Here is an 18,855-nt window from a genome sequence, read left to right as displayed (position 1 = left end):
GAAAAATCCGAAATGTTGGAAAAGTCGCCATCTTCGATTCAAAATGGCGGCTCAAAAATTTGTAACCATGAAAATTGTAAGTTGTGCTCTTGGTAGGTAAGCCAGGTTTCGCTATGTTATTAAGAACGTAGTTCAGTTTAAGTGAAGAAACAAATCATTCGAGAAGTCTCCATCTTGAATGCAAAATTGCCATATTTTTGAATTGCCTTCATTTGGACTCTTATGTGGTATATTGAGCAGAATAAAACAAACAAAATTCAACGTTGTTAGTTAGCTCCGCGGTAAAGTGTCTGCTTTCTGAGTAGCAGGTCTGGGTTCGATTCCCCGCCGGACCTTGTTTTATCTTACGTCTTTTTCTCATCACGTTGCTTCGTTTTATCAAAATAGTTTCTGTTCGCATTGCGTGAACAAAATGTTTTCGTTATTACAGACATAGACGGAAAGGATATATTTATACGCTAACTGTTGAGATGGTCTCTAAGCTAGGCAGTATGTTCGTGTAAAGTTTCGAAACGATACTGAAGTATTTAAAATCAAACATATGTAGCTTTGGAAATGGAGCATCACCAGTGTCTCTATCGGAAGCAATGTTCGGGGGAGGGGAGTATTACCCCGGGGGCACTGCTGATAACATTCTATTTGTTATTGTATTATAAACGTATTATTTTTATCTCGCCAGGGGCGCTCTGAGGAGGCAGTGTCCCCCAAAAAGAGTCTGAAAGAAACATTGGGCATCATTTTCACGATATAGTGTCCATACAAGACAACAATACATTTTGTCTCGCGACAACAGTGTCTGCTTGAAACCGGAAACGATTGCAAAATATCGCTCTCCCCTTTTATGTTCCTCGCTAAGATATATGCGTATACCAAATTTGAAGTGAATACCACAAATGGAAAGTATAAAATATTAATTTTAAGGAAATACACACACACACAGGGACGTACGCAGGGGGGGGGGGTCCTGGGGGTCCGGACCACCCCCGAAATTTCAATTTTTGAGTAAATTTTGCCTAATTTTTGGTACAAGTTTAGGAATTTCAATATAAAATACACTGATATTGAGTTTGGCCCCTCCCGAAATAAATTCCTGCGTACGCTACTGCGCACACACGCTCATACACGCACACACACACACAAACACACACACACACAAATGGGCACCTTTTGAAAATTGTCTCGTCGGCAGCGTACATAATTTTAATATATAAGATACGTGGAAAAGTGCCTCTTTCGATTTAATAGTTTTAGTTGCGGGTCCGGTTGGAATGAAATGCCGTATATAATAAAGGCAAGCTTATTTTTAATCTCCTATGCTATAAAAATTAACTTTCAAAGAAAGAAAAAGTGAGAGAAAAACTCGTTGGGATTCGAACCCAGATCTTTTGCACAGTAGGCTCACGTCGTTCCCCTACACTACTCAATTCTTTAGATTTTAGACTTCCTACTTACTATTCACATAGTATTGGTACGTAGCGGGCACGCGTCCATGGAATTATATACCTCTATAATCGGAAACACACTTAATTGTTTGCATACTTCCACAAAACATACAAAAACCAAATTTTGCATACTTGTTCGTCATGGGATGTGAGTAATGGGAAAATTCGGATATCACGAAAAAGGCGACATTTTCCATGTAAATGAAGTGTCGAAGTTTTTCGTCGGTTCGAAATGCTGGTTTTTAGAGTAGTTCCGCACACCATAGAAACGTCATATTTTGTTAGGCAGTGAAGCTAGGAACATAGTTTATGATAGAAAAAAGAGCATTAAAATTCGTTTTCGTTTCGCGGCGCAAATCGAAAAAGTGTGAAATTTGTAATGGCTATATGTAGGACGTTGAAATTTCGAGGTGATGTTTATTCTGATGCGTAGTTTGCGAATCCGCCCTTAAACTTGAAAGAAATAGTCATGTTCGGTGTAAGAAAATGCTAGGAATGTTATAAGGGGGCGTCTAATTCTACACAACTTGTAGATATGGTGGAATCACGAAATTGCGTTTAAGTGTGCAGATTACCACGCATGTGAGGGGAAAAATCCGAAATGTTGGAAAAGTCGCCATCTTCGATTCAAAATGGCGGCTCAAAAATTTGTAACCATGAAAATTGTAAGTTGTGCTCTTGGTAGGTAAGCCAGGTTTCGCTATGTTATTAAGAACGTAGTTCAGTTTAAGTGAAGAAACAAATCATTCGAGAAGTCTCCATCTTGAATGCAAAATTGCCATATTTTTGAATTGCCTTCATTTGGACTCTTATGTGGTATATTGAGGAGAATAAAACAAACAAAATTCAACGTTGTTAGTTAGCTCCGCGGTAAAGTGTCTGCTTTCTGAGTAGCATGTCTGGGTTCGATTCCCCGCCGGACCTTGTTTTATCTTACGTTTTTTTCTCATCACGTTGCTTCGTTTTATCAAAATAGTTTCTGTTGGCATTGCGTGAACAAAATATTTTCGTTATTACAGACATAGACGGAAAGGATATATTTATACGCTAACTGTTGAGATGGTCTCGAAGCTAGGCAGTATGTTCGTGTAAAGTTTCGAAACGATACTGAAGTATTTAAAATCAAACATATGTAGCTTTGGAAATGGAGCATCACCAGTGTCTCTATCGGAAGCAATGTTCGGGGGAGGGGAGTATTACTCCGGGGGCACTGCTGATAACATTCTATTTGTTATTGTATTATAAACGTATTATTTTGATCTCGCCAGGGGCGCTCTGAGGAGGCAGTGTCCCCCAAAAAGAGTCTGAAAGAAACATTGGGCATCATTTTCACGATATAGTGTCCATACAAGACGACAATACATTTTGTCTCGCGACAACAGTGTCTGCTTGAAACCGGAAACGATTGCAAAATATCTCTCTCCCCTTTTATGTTCCTCGCTAAGATATATGCGTATACCAAATTTGAAGTGAATACCACAAATGGAAAGTATAAAATATTAATTTTAAGGAAATACACACACACACAGGGACGTACGCAGGGGGTGGGTCCTGGGGGTCCGGACCACCCCCGAAATTTCAACTTTTGAGTAAATTTAGCCTAATTTTTGGTACAAGTTTAGGAATTTCAATATAAAATACACTGATATTGAGTTTGGCCCCTCCCGAAATAAATTCCTGCGTACGCTACTGCGCACACACGCTCATATATAAGATACGTGGAAAAGTGCTGCTTTCGATTTAATAGTTTTAGTTGCGGGTCCGGTTGGAATGAAATGCCGTATATAATAAAGGCAAGCTTATTTTCAATCTCCTATGCTATAAAAATTAACTTTCAAAGAAAGAAAAAGTGAGAGAAAAACTCGTTGGGATTCGAACCCAGATCTTTTGCACAGTAGGCTCACGTCGTTCCCCTACACTACTCAATACTTTAGATTTTGGTCTTCCTACTTACTATTCACATAGTACTGGTACGAAGCGGGCCCGCGTCCATGGAATTACACCTCTAAAATCGGAATTGTAATCGTGTTATATATGTGTTTTTTAGGATGATTAAGGAAATGATTTCTTGTTATTTGATTGTAATAAGAAATTACAAGGACACGATTCTAATACAATGTTCTACTACAATGTAGAAAGTGGTGTTGTTTAAGTTGCTATAAACAAATTTTTTTAAAAGCCTCCAATAATATTCAGATTCTAAATTACCTAGTAAATAGTCGTCTTCATTGAAAATATAAGAGTAAAAATACAGGAAGACTGTATGCAATTGTCCAGTATAAATAATCGTTTCAACAAGTCTTGCTGCCCAATAATTACTTCTGTACCAAAGGACAGCATTGTAATACAGTGTACTACGTTATTGTGCAAAAACTGGTGTTCAATCAAATGTTATGAACTAATGTTTAAAAAGACTTAACAAAATTCATATTTGTAAATTACGAACAAATTTAGTCTTCATAAAAATACAAGACGGGAGATACAGGTAGACTGCAAGAAATTGTCCAGTAAATATGAAATATTTCAAAAAGTCTTGCTGCAGGTAATATGTACTACTATGCCGAAGGGTTCCATTATATATTACAGTGCAAAAGTAATGTTCTCTCAAATGTTACCAACAAATGTTTAAAAAGCCTCCAACTTTAATCATATTTGTAAATCACCTACAAATTGTATCTTCAGTGAAAATACATGAATAAATATACAGGGAGACTGCAAGAATTTGTGCAGTATATATGAAACTTTTCAAGAAATCTTGCTGAGGTAATATGTACAACTATGCCCAAGGTTTCCATTATAATCCACTGTACTACATTATAGTACAAAAGTAGTGTTCACTCAAATGCTATGAAAAAGATTTAAACAATCTCCAACAATATTCATATTTGTAAATTATCTAGTAAATTGTAGTATTCATTGTAAATAGAAGACTAAATGTGCAGGAAGACTGAAATATTTTCCCACCCTTATATCACAGATATGAATTACTTTTCCTGCAGGTAATATGTACAATTAACTACAAGGACACTATTATAATACATTGTACTAAATTACACTGCAGAACATAATATTAAAAAATGTTACGAATAAATATTTGAAAGGTTGCAAAAATCACATTTGTAAACAGTGAGTGTTTTCGCAAAATGCAAGGTTTAATAGGTAGGCTATTGGAAGACGGTGTCCGCTGTTTATGTTTGAGAAAATAAATTCTGTTATTGTCTCTAACATGTATAGGTGTGCGCAAAGTGTACATAATAAGCCATGCACATGATTGCCAGAGTAGAAGTAGTAATAGAGTTCTTTCTAATAAATTGTGTGTTTGCTTTTCAAAGTTACATGGAAGGAATAATACCGGTTGAATTGAAGTACGTGTTGGTAACAGGTGTCTGCTGTAAATGGAAGTGAATTCCTGAAGGAATGGTTTTCTAGAACATGACACCTCATGGCAAAGGCCTTACCGGGGGCCTGGGGGCGGAGCCCCCAGCGAGCTTTAGCGAGTTAGATCTACAAACGAAAATTTTAACGAAATATTTCTAGTATGTCTTATTATATGCATTATCAGCGAACTCCAAATATATGAATCTATGCTAAGTATTAACGTATAGATAGTGGAAATAGTGGAAATTACCTATGGAAAAAGACGAATTGTTAGCCCAATCGTAATGTAAAATCGTCTTTACTGTAGAACAGGTTCAGCTTACGTAACGAAGCAAATAGCTCAGTTAGATGAGTTCACCGGTGGACGTCGAAAGGTGTGGAAGTGCTTTCGACTTGCTCCTGTGCTATCACGATAAGTGCCTAACGCTTGTGTGCTTTAAGTTTTTTTTTTTTTCTTTTGTGGATTGTGATTATTGGAAAAGCCATGCTTTCAATTCGTAAAAATACTGTGAAATTTGAATTCGAAATGAAATGAAATGAAATCTTTAAGTTTTACGTCCCACGTTTATGCCGGTTAGGCTAAAGGAGACGGTGATGATGAGTGATGAATGAAATGGTGGAATGAAGAAAGTGGGAGGAAACGGGAGAACCCCGAGAAAACCCACGCACACGGTGTTTGTCCACCACAAAGTTCACTTGGCGGGGAAATTTGAATTCGACCGCTCTATGCGATATATAAAACCTAGTCCGAGTGACATACATATTTGGTTATCTGAAAACTTCAGTGACGTTATGAACCAAGCAGTCGCTTTACAGCTGCATAATGAGGACTTTGCTTTGTATGTGAAATTTGAAAATGATATTGTGTTTAATGAAGTGTTGAATCAGTTACCTGAAACTGTTCCCTATGTTCATTCAAATGGGGTACGCAGCACTGTTCGTATTTCGAATGCTGAAATCAATTACCTCAAAGTTCGGGTATTTGATTTGCCTCTTGAAGTAGACAATAGTTTTCTTCATGATGTGTTGAGTGAATATGGTGAAATCAAGCAAATTATTAACGAAAAGTGGAGTGCTACTTATAAATATGCCATTTTGAATGGGATTCGCTCTGTATATATGATTCTAAAAAAACCAATTCCTTCAAAACTTAAAGTGATGTCATACTCTGCATACGTTGCTTACTCTAATCAACCCAAAACGTGTTTCCGATGTCTGGGGACTGATCATGTACTATCTCAGTGTAAAGTACCATCCCGTGCTTCACCTCGACCAGATTCTCGACCGAGTGCTTTACAAATGACTGATTTGTCCACTGGAGGATTACCGAATCAACGAAAAATAGGAACGCATGCTTTAGGGCAGTCTTCTAACCATTTTCCTCCCTCTACATCTACCAATCATGACTCTCATAGTATCATGCCTGCAATTGCCGATCTTACTGTCTTTCCTGCTCTCAAACCGCCGTCATGTGAAGAAACTTCCCCAGAACCTCTGTTGTCGGCTTCGAACCCAGACCCTTTAGTGCATACTTCAGAGTTTGAACCGAAGGATGCCTTACCAATTAGTGAAAATACATATGCCATGTCCCTCCAAAATACGAAGAATCAAAAATCTACTTCTGCTTCACTTGATATTAATGCTACCTCCCCTCGTTCTGAAAAACAATTGAAGCCGAGTTCTTTTCAACTCCCTAGACGTTCTTTAAGGAAGAAGAGGAAAGTGTTGTCCAAGGACAGCCGTACGGTTACAGACAGTGGAAGTGAAATCGAGTCGTTGACTCAGAATAGCGACGTTGAACCAAGCCTTGAAACCCAGGAGACCTCCTCAGGCGATAAACACCACGTCCAAGCAACGAAGCAGTCTGTTACATAACCAGCTTTGGAGTGTTTCCCTCCCCTTTTGTGCGTGTCTGTTACAGGTGTTTTGCGACCATCCTTTTGTTTACAACTATGGAATGCATTTCTGTGAAGCAGTGTTTTCTTTCTGTTTTGTATTTACTATTATTGTTTTTTCTGTTATGTCGATTTGGCGGGAGTTACGTTCCGATATTGTCAATTATATGTTCAGCCGAAGTTTATATCATATATGAGGTTCCGCAGTTCAATCCGGCTGTGATGTCAAACCCTCCCCCTTTTCTTCAAACAAATGCAAGAAAATTTTGTTCTTTAAATATAAATGGTATCAAGTCTGCCCGTTATAAGCAGAGCCTTAAACTATTTATTCAACAACATAATTTTGAATACGTTTTACTACAAGAAGTCAGTTTTTCTGACTTCAGTTTTCTTCCCACATACAGTGCGATTGTAAATGTAGGTACCAATGCCCGTGGGACTGCGATCCTAGTGAAAGCTGGTATTGACTACTCTCAAGTGAAACGAATTCCATCGGGACGTGGTATCAGTGTTTACACTGATGGCATCTATGTGTTAAATCTGTATGGTCCATCAGGCAATAACAAACGTGTTGAACGTGAACGTTTTTATAATGAAGATATATTGTCCCTCTTACCGGCTGATTCTAGTTCCCTTCTTGTGGGTGGTGACCTCAACACGTTGGAACAACAACGGGACACGACTTCTCACTTCCGTCCTAGCATGGCATTTCAGAATTTTGTGAAATCTTTATCGCTTCGAGATGTATGGTGGTTCCATTGGCAGTTCCCTAAATTCACGTTCAAAAATTCGGAAATGATGTCCAGGCTCGATAGGTTCTATACCACGGATACACACGTGTATAAGGTCGTCGAAATTGATATTCTTGTTCCACCGTTCAGTGATCATGCTGCCCTTTATTGTACTATAAAATTTCAGAACTTTATTAGACCAACATACGGACCAAGCTATTGGAAATTAAACACTACCCTTTTACAACATAGTGATGTGCGTACCGACTTTCATATGCGTTGGATATATTGGCAAAAGCAAAGAAAATATTTTTCAAATATCATTCAATGGTGGAATCGTTATGTTAAACCGAAAATAGGTGGTTTTTTCAGGTCCAAAGGTCGTGAACGATAATAATATAATAATAATATATATAATATACACAATACCCTGGCATATTATAATAATATACACAATACCCTGGCATATTATTATCGTGTTTTAAATGACTTCTGGAATCATCCTAGTAGCCCTGCCAATCGTCAACAGATCAATCATATTAAAGCACGCATTCTCAGTGTCCAATCACAATTACTTCAGAAATATTATGTGACAATGGACACGAGTGATGTACTTCCCAATGACCAACCGTCTCTTTACCATTATGTGCGTCACCAAAAACAGCGACTTTCTCAATATGTGAACTCTCTTAAGACAGAAGATGGTAGGATTTTGACAGACACTCATCGTATTCATCAGACTATTTTTAATCATTTTAGTGACATGTATGGACCAATTAACAAGGATCAGCGCACTATTAGTGAATATTTACAAGTGTCACTCCCTCAAGTACCTGAACATTTATTTAATACTCTTATGGCACCTATACAGAAAGAAGAGATTTATTGTGTGCTTAACAGTTGCAAAGATCGCAAATGCGCAGGGCCTGATGGCATCCCTTATGAACTTTACAAGCAATATTGGGGGATCTTACAGGATATTTTATGCGAATTATATAATGAAATGCTCTGTCAACGTAACATACCCGATAATCCAGGAATAATAATACTAATTCCAAAGAAAGCGAAAGCAGTTACTGTTAATGATTATCGTCCCATCACGCTACTTAACACAGATATCAAAATTTTCCAAAAAGTTCTTGATAATCGCCTTAAAGCGATCTACCCTTTGCTTATTAGTGACTACCAAGCCGCATTAAATCCGAAGTATAATGTGTTTGCAGCGCTTAGTAAAATTCGTGATATCTCAGCATACTTTAAGTTTAAACGGAATCCTGCTTTTCTCTTATCCGTTGATTTTAAACAGGCTTTTGATTGTCTATCTCATGACTACTTATTTGCGGTCCTTCGTGCATATGGTTTTCCTCATTCATTTGTCCAGGTTGTACAGTCAATGTATACACATGCTACGGCAAAAGTGCAAATAAATGGGCATCTCACCTCCCCTCTCCATATTAATTGTGGCATTCAACAAGGATCTCCGTTATCTATGGGATTATATTGTTTTGCTCTCGACGTTTTACTACAAAAACTGATGCAACTCCATGAACCTCAGTTACATGATTTTCAAGTACTAAATGTGCAAGCTTTTGCCGACGATGTGAGTTTAATGGGCACGACACCGAAGCAATTTTGTTATCTCCAAGACTGCTTACGCGACTACCAAAATGTGAGTGGAGCTACGATTAATTATATGAAATCAACGGTTATGTTTTATTATGTGGATGCCCACCTGGACTATTTTCCTTTAATGGATACTTATACTATAGCCGATAGTGTTAAAATATTGGGACTACGTTTCTCTTGTGATTTACAGTGCTCTTACAATTTAATATGGGATCCAATCGTACAGCAGATTCGCTTATTAACTAAAGAACATAAGTATCGTCGACTGAATTTACTGCAGAAAACTTGGTTCCTGAATACTTATATTTATTCCAAACTTTGGTATGTCGCACATATATACCCGTTACCAGAACTGTATGCAAAAAAACTGGATTCTTTATGTGGTTTTTTTCTATGGTCGAACATGTTCTTTCGAATTCATAGAGATACTCTTTATCTTCCATGTTCTGCGGGTGGATTCAATTTAGTGAATATTAGAAAAAAATGTCAGACACTGTATATGCGAACAACCTACCGCTATTACATGGACCAAACGACTCATACGTATCTGTGGTTCCACTTTTGGGCAGAAAATATATTTCCGAATAATCCGCCTTTAATTCGTTTTTATAAATTGATCCCAGATTATGCACGTACTCTTATTCAATACTGGGCTTACAGTGGTATTGAAGATAATCCCAGTGATTTGTCTTCCAAACAACTGTATTCGCTGTTAATAAAACCAGTGTATGCGAGTACTAGTCCAATAGTGTGTCACAAATTTCCGCAGTATAATTGGTCACGTATATGGAAAAACTGTAATTCAGAGTGTCTCACAGCCGATGTTAGAAGTGCATGGTACTGTCTTATTTATGACTTATTGCCTACAAATGAGAAATTATTTGCTATCCATCGTGTAGTGAAAGAGGAGTGTTCTTTATGTGGTCAGCTTGATACTTTACTCCATCGCATCACGTCCTGTATTTCCACAAGACAAATTTGGGCTGCCTTGTGTCGAATGCTGGGACTTATTTGTCGACAGCCACCATCTACATTTTCTCCCTCCATCTTACGATTTCCAGACTATTACTGGTACCCGCAGACCAAACTAAATGCGATTAATTGGTTGAATGGACATTATATATACTTTATGTTACAATATCCTACTAAGTTGTCATATTTGGATTTTTTTTGGTTCTTACAAACTCGGAGATTGCATTTGTTTAATGCAACTCCTCAAATAGAGACAAAAAAGTTTGCTAATTTCTTACGCATCTTGCTTGTCCAACAATAATGTAGTATTTTTATTTTTCTCTCTGAAGTGATTTACTTCTCCTGATATGCTGTGTTGTACATTGTACTATTAACATTCATGTGAAATAAAAAAAAAAAAAAGTTAGATAAAGCAACGAGTTTGTATACCGAAGGTAGACGGTTCGAATCCCGTGGAAGTACTGTTGTCATTTTTATCACTAAGGTTATTTTATTTATTTTTTATTTGGGAAAGAATCAAAATGTAACATATGTGTAAAACTCATGACGATACCAAAAAAAGAAAAGTTTGGATATTTTGATAACCGATTTCCCTATTAAATGTTTAATTTTCTCTATAAATATTTGTCTTAAATTGAAATTGTTTTGAATTTACTACATAAGGAAATTTGCCCGAAGGAGGAGAACTCAAGTAATTGATATTCTATGTAAAAGCAACCTATTGTAGAATGATGATGGTTCTTACCTTCAGCACATAATCTTAACGTTAGAGAGTCAGAGAGAGAAAAATCCTGTTTTTCCTCCCCTATGACCACTCATCTTAAAGCTCTATCTATAATGATTCGTGTCACATAATTTCGGCTCTCCAAAGACATTCATATTTATTATTATTATTATTATTATTATTATTATTATTATTATTATTATTATTATTATTATTATTATTATTATTATTATTATTCCTGAATATGAGCCAGAGCCCACTTTGAAAAATTGCATCTGGCGTTCTGAGTGAAAGTTCTATGGGATTATTAGAAAAATATATTCCCGTTTCCACGCTGATGGTAGAATTTCTTAAACAGTTATTGAATTACGTTCGAAAGGTAGGCGTAAATAGCGCCCCCGCAACAATGTGGCGTGGGGACCGCACAAGCTGCAAGGCCAAAAAATATACAGAAAGTATGCCGGGGCGGAGCAGGCCAAATTTTCACACGGGCAAAGTGACTTTTTGGCGCCCTTCCCCTAGTAGTAGCCTATATTTTACATTTTATCATAGTGTTTTTAATAGTTTAAACCAGGAGCGTCATTTCAGATTTTGCTTTGGGGGGGGGCAAGACCTCTTGATATAAGTAAAATTTCGCGTTTTTCACTGATTTACTACTATTCTAATGATAAAATCTATATACATCTCAAACTCAGGGGGGCAAATGCCCCTCCCTGCCCTCCCTAAATGACGCCCCTGTTTTAAACCCATTTTCAAAAAGAAATCCATTACCTAGGAAAACTTCACAAAGAATATGGCCCGCTATAAACAATACCAACTCCACCCCCTCTGGTCTAGTGGCTAGCACGCCTGCCCTCTGTGGTACCGGGTCCAATTCCCGGTGGATTACTGTTGAACGATAAAAGTGGTTCGGATTCCACTATAATTAGTATCCATATCTCCCTTGCCCATTAAGGCATAACCGTGGAACGCTAAACTCAAGCAAACAAACAAACAATACTTAATTCCCGGCACTCTTTATTCTACATGCCATCTCTCAATTTTTCGATACAGCCCCCTTAGTACTATGAAACTCTCTTCTTCCATAGTGAAATGTAAAAAGATCATATAATTGCCACTACTTTACAAGAATATAAACCAAAAACGTCAGTAGAAAGCACATTGTAAAATTTACTTTTTGAGGCTCGTTTTGGTGCCCCTCTTTCTCTGGCACCCCGGGCAGTCGCCCGGTCCTTAGTCCGCCCTTGAAAGTACGGACGCATAACTAAGGACTGCGGAGGAGAGGTTAACCTTCATGTTATGCCACTGGTTTGACGTGTTTGAAATGTTCAGTAAGTGATCGGTTAGTGAAATAATTTCGACGGTTACTGATGTTTAAAGTTTAGCTAAGACAAAGCTACCTAACCAAATACATTTGATATCGCGATGTCACAATTTGATTTTTCCTCACATAAAAAAGATAAAAACAATAGTAATAAAAACCCTCACTCGTACTGGGCTCCTAACTAACAACCTAATTCGTACAGACTAGTTGCTCTGACCAACTGAGTTTCGATTTCTTACGTGAGAGAAGTCTGTTGTATTAAGAGGCATGCTTTTCATTATCAAAACTGTTCGAAGTAATACGAACATGGCTTAAGAACAGAGACGGAACTGAATTACCACTCGATTGACCTTGAGGGCAAATCACCAAAGCGTAGCTATAAACGTAAGTTCCAGCATGCATTTCTCTGGAGTTGTGTTCAGTATTCCTATCTGCCAGTCATGCTTGTTCGTAGGAGTAATATGTTACAAACCTAACCTTTCGATAGAGCACAATGACAGAGAATCAGAGGAAAGAAACTCTTGCCATTGTGAACGTGGGATACCACACTGTGCAATAAAACTGACGCGTCTCCTTGAAGTGATATTTCATCGAAAATAACTCGTTTTCCTTTATATAGTCTATCCGAAGATTTTGAGGGTTTCAAAATGAGGAAATGTTACTGACAAACAAGAACGCATTTATGGGTGGGTCTAGGGGGTCCGGACCCCCTCTGAAACCCCAACTTTTCTGTAAATTTAGCCTAATTTTGGGGATTATCTTTTAAAATTTTATTATAATTTATCCTAATATTGAAGTCGGACCCCTACCGAAATAAATTACTGCATACGTGTCTCTGACAATTTTCAATATATTCGTTAAATAATAAAGTAAAATAACTAAATTAGGAGCAAAAAGCTTTAACACGGGCTAACTTTTGTCTACTGCCAATATTGCTAGAAGGGATATTAATAGCAAAAACTGCTAGTCAATGCTAAACCTTGGAACGTCATCCCGAACAACAAGTCTATTATTGAGAACTACATATGAAACATGTTATTAAAACTTATCCAGCTTTTACCTGGCATGAAATTATTATATACACCAAAATTCACTCTCCTAAAATGTGTATCTAAACAATGAACGAAGCAATGAAAATTTTTTATCGAAATATTTGGGCAGGAAAGTCTAACAGCCAGCCATTTTATTTAAATCGTAATAAACCCTGTAACCGTACGTTAACGTGAGGACAAAGCTTGGTCCATTGGTAAATTGTTTGAAGAATAAAAACTCAATGTTCGTAGGTTCGAATCTATCCAGTCACCACAACATTTTATTCTTATGTGTAACGATGAAATAAGAAAAAAATGTATAACCGTTAAGACAAAACTTCAACCAAGTCTGAAGAGAACAATACTAAAATAGTAACACAATGACGTCAACCAAAAATTATTTCATGCAGCGTTTGGACGAAATTACAACTGTTAACAATTGCAGAAATAAAAACAGGCTGATAGCTGTAATGCAATCTAGACTTCTGAATGCATTTACTTCCTGAAAACTTCCGTCTCGTCATTGGTATGCCGTTAATCATTGTAAAACCTTTCAATTGGAAGTGAAATGACACAAACTAAAACAGTTTTAAATCAATAAATAATGTCTATGTGTAAAAGTAGGTGTCTTTTATCTGTAGTTCTGAGTTCCTTTTACTTTGAAGTGACAAATGAGAGAAGAAAGTATGGTGTTCGAAAAAAAAATCAAATTTGAGATTTCAACGAATTTATACGTATTATAGCCCCTAACACCGAAAAAGTTATTTTACGATACATGTCTATCTGTTCGTCCGTCCGTTCGCTACACTTTTCTGTGCACTCGCCTAGAGGCCATACCGTTCAACTTATCTGCACCAAATTTTAGTTTAAGATTTTCATAGTATTTCCTATAGTTTTTTTTATTTCCCTCCTACTCCCAAAACAAGGGTAGTTTCCTGTACGATGAAAATAGAAAAAAGATATTTTCTCATAACTGGCTCTAACGATCTTGTTTTCTTTCTTTTTTTATAAATCAATATTTAATTAGCAACCCTATTTTGTGGTATATGGCATTTATCTGAGAAAAATCTACAAGGGGTAGTTTATACTAAGGGGGTGAGTTTTTTCTCAGTGATTTTCTCAAAATGGACTCAAATGTTTTCGTTCATATTTCATAAATAAAGATTTCATTAATAACTTATCAATATGGCATAACTCGTTTGTCCTAAAAACATGCGAGGGGTAGTTTATTCTTGGTGGAGTGTTATCTGGGCGATTTTCTCAAAAACGACTCAAAAGAGTTTATTCATATTTGAAAAATAAATATTTCGTTAATAACCGAACAATATGGCAAAACTCGTTTGTCCTGAAAAAATATGCGAGGGGTAGTTTACTCTTGGGGGTGTTTTTCCTCCACGGTTTTCTCAAAAATGAGTCAAGCAATTTTGTTCGTACTCAGAAATAAATATTTCATTAAAAACCTAGTAATATGGAATAACTCGCTTACCCTGAAAGAATCCTCAAGAGATAGTTTATTCGGGGAGTTATTTTTCCCTCACGATTTTCTCAAAAATTACTCGGACAATTTTATTGATGATTCATAAATAAGTATTTCATTAATAACCCTATATTTTAGTATAAGTCATTTCTATGAAAAACAATTACAACGGATAGTTTATTTTTGGGGTCAAGGTTATTTCCCCGACAATTTTCTCGAACGACAGGCGATTTTGTTCAAATTTCGCAAATAAATATTTCATTAATAACCAAAAGTATATCTTAACTCATTGTTCGAAACAATTCACAAGAGGTAGGTTACTCTTGACGTGTTCTTTTTGAACGACTTTCCCAAAGTGACTCATTTGATTTTTTTCATATTTCATAAACAATGATTGCATTAATTGGTCTATTATATGTCTAATGAAAATGTGCTCAAAGTGTGAGTTAGTTTTGTAGTGTGGATTTTCTTCAATCGAAGTTTTTCATTCGATAATCTGACATTCGATGTATTTGAATAATACGATAATTTTATTCGTATTATCCAAATACACACTTCAGTAACAACTGCAGCCTAACACAGTTAAGAAATTGAATTGAAAAAGTTTAGTGCGGTGGCCCTGTAATTGAATATTTTTTGAGAAACTCCCTAGCTTTTTGTGGTAAACTTAGGCTTTTCTTTTTCGAGCGACAAAAGAGAGAAGAAAATATAGTGATTATGAAAATAATATCAAATTCAGATTTCAACGGATTTACATGTTTCATGGCGTCTACATACCGAAAATGTGACTTTTCGACACCCGTCCTTCCGGTCCGTCCGTTCGGCACACTTTTATATGCACTCGCCTAGAGGCCATACCGTTCAACTTATCTACACCAAATTTTAAACGTAGGGTTTACTTAGTATTCTTACAGGAGCTTTTCCATTTTTTCCTACCACCTAAAATAAGCGTGGTTTACAAACAGCCGAAAATCGAAAAACGCTATTTTCTCAAAAATGGTTTTAACAATTTTGTTTATTTTTCATTAATCAATATTTAATTAACAACCCTATATTGCAGTATCAGATATTTCACTTAGAAAAATTTACAAGGGGTAGTTTATTCTTGGAGGTGACTTTTTCTCGACGATTTTCTCAGAAAAGACCCTGGCGAATTTTGTACACACTTCATAAATAAATATTTGACCTTACAACATGGTATAAGTCAATTGACCTGAAAAATATATGAGTAGTAGTTTATTCTTGGACTTGAATTTATTCTCAGTGAGTTTCTCAAACACGACCAGTTGGCAACCCTGTATCTCGACAACGAAGCTGAATTCGAAAACTGCAAGAGGACCATTTGTCTCCTTTTGATGTCACGAATCACCTCCCGAAGTTTGTGGACATCTTTCAGGTTCACCCTTAATGAAGCTTCTTTTCGAAAAGTTAACTATTAACTTTAGGCATTGTTTATCTTTTTTTAAATCACAAATGTTGTTATTAATTTTAAGGCAGAGAACTACTTCTGAGAGAATAGATCTTGAAAGATAATATTAAAACTTAGACTTTTGTTTTCGAGACATTCCAGACAAGACGAGACATTTTACAAGCTATCTCGTATCCAAAACATTTGCCTCGTATTATCTTGGATGTCACAAAGCGCGTCTTGTCTCTTTCTCGAGACATGTCTTATCTCGTGCGCATTCGTTAACACTTGGAAAGGATTATCTTTCTACTCAAAGCATCGTTTTTATAATGGTTTCATATTTATGATAATTGCTGTCCACATAAATTACAGTCCTTTCAGTTGAATTAATTTTTATTATTATTATTATTGAAATTGCAATATCTAGTTTAACGTTGGTCGATTATGCACCTACGCTAAGGGAGAATGATGATGAATGAAATGGTGAAATGAAGAAAGTGGGAGGAAAATGGAAAATCTCAAGAAAACACATACCCATGCACACCATTTGTCCATCTCAAATTTCACTTGGCGCGAAGTGGAATCGAGCCACGGACCCCATGCACCAAAAGTTAATGCTCTATTATTATTATTATTATTATTATTATTATTATTATTATTAATAATAATAATAATAATAATAATAATAATAATAATAATAATAATAATAATAATTGTAGCGAGCTCAACGGGTTTCAACCGTTCGACTTAACCAACGTTTGGGTGCCTATTCGTTCGTCGGCTCATAAAAGACATTTCATTTTAATGAAACTAGTAAGTGCCTTCTTTTAGCTCTGCGAAGTAACTATTGCTTGGAATATGAATCTGCAAAACATACGAGGTAAAATTAACCAAATGGTGCAAGTTTCCACTTATATATACAAAACAATTTTGCAATATCAACTACGTGAATCTTGTCCCATAAAGAAGCCGAAACCCCTACACCGAAGAGCCCTCCGAGATTTGATCATTGTCCACACGGACTGAAATTGTCATTTGGAGCCAAGGCTTTAATATGAAGCCAATAATTTCTTTAAAATAGACGGAAAATTCGGAAGTTATAAGTATTTTCATATTTTTGCCTTTTCTTATAAGGGAGCCGTAGCCCCCTATACTGAAGAGCCCCCCCCCGGAGATTTGATCATTGTCCACTCGGACTGAATTTGTCATTTCAAACCAACACTTTAATACAAAGCAAAATATTTCTTTAAAATAGACGAAAAATTCGAAAGTTATAAACATGTTAATAATTTTGCCTTTTCTCATAAGGGGGCCGTATTAGCCTACACTGAAGAGCCCCACGAGATTTGATGATTGACCACTTGGACTGAAATTCTCATTTGAAACCATAACTTTTAATATGAAGCCAAAAATTAAACTTTTACATCAATTTAAACTGACTGGGTTCCGGTTCCCCCCACTATTGTTTAGTTTAGTTAAGTGGTAATTTGTGACAGCTTCACATCATCAAAAGAATGTTTCACTTCCCCTCCCCTCCCCCAGGAGTTCGTGCTGGATCCACCACTGGAATCAATAGACACTCTTCCTATTCTTTTTGTCACCCTTAATTGTGTAGGGGCTCCCTCGTACAAATAAAGAAGCGGTAATATTACAATCAAGGGGCGCTATATATTAGGTATTTTTTTAGTTACCTACCCCTAACCGCACAGGGCCATCTTTCGTAGAATAAAAAATATTACGTGATATTCCAATCATGAAAGGGGAGAGGATGCTGTAAATATATTTCTTATTCATTTTGTCTGTCCTGCTTATCAAAAATTACTTTCTGTTGGAAGGGTACTGAAATGAGAGGGGCAAAATAAAAAGTCGTACCCCCTCCTACATGGTTGCTCAAATAAGTACTAAAGAAATCATTTTAAACTAAGATATTTAAGATTTAAACTAGGAAACTAAGATATCCTTACATTATGTAAGGATGGCATATTCAGGATTATTATTATTATTATTATTATTATTATTATTATTATTATTATTATTATTATTATTTGAATGTTTTTGGAGCACCGAAATTTTGTGAGACGAACAGTGATATGTAGAGGTTTAAGATGGGTGGTCATAGAGGAGGAAAAACCAGGATTTTTCTCTGTCTGACTCTCTAACGTAAAGATTATGTGTTGAAGGTAAGAAGCATCATCATTCTACAATAGGTTGCTTTTACGTAGAATATCAATTACTTGAGTTCTCCTCCTTCGGTCTACTTACCTTATGTAGTAAATTCAAAACAATTTCAATTCAATACAAATACATTGTAAAACTTTTCCGTAATTAAACATCTAGGGAAAATTAAACATTTAATAGGGACATCTGTTATCAAAATATCCAAACACGTAGATAGAAGAGTATCTAGTGAGAAATATTGTGAAACTTTATAAAATTCTCCAAATTAGAATTAACATTTACTGGGAAACATTCGTTATGCGCCAGCGAGCATATGGTGAGCAGTGAGCACAAGGGAAATAATTACGAAACTGTTTGAAACAAAATTAGGGACGCTAATGCAAGTGCGACAACGGCATTTTTTTCTTTTTTTGGTATCGTCATGAGTTTTACACATACATTACAATTTAATTCTTTCCCACATAAAAAAATAAATAAAATAACCGTAGTGTAGAGATAAAAATGACAACGGCACTTCCGTGGGATCGAACCCGCTACCTTCAGCATACAGACTCATTGCTTTAACTAACTGAGCTATTTGTTTTTTTCTGTGAACTGAGCCTGTTCCGGTAAAGACGATATTTCATTACGATCGTCATACCAATTCGTCCTTTTCCATAGATAATTTCC

Source organism: Thermobia domestica, chromosome 5, assembly GCF_964235325.1.
Source record: "Thermobia domestica chromosome 5, izTheDome1.hap1.1, whole genome shotgun sequence".
NCBI classification, from domain to species: domain Eukaryota; kingdom Metazoa; phylum Arthropoda; class Insecta; order Zygentoma; family Lepismatidae; genus Thermobia; species Thermobia domestica.
This window is presented reverse-complemented; position numbering follows the sequence as displayed.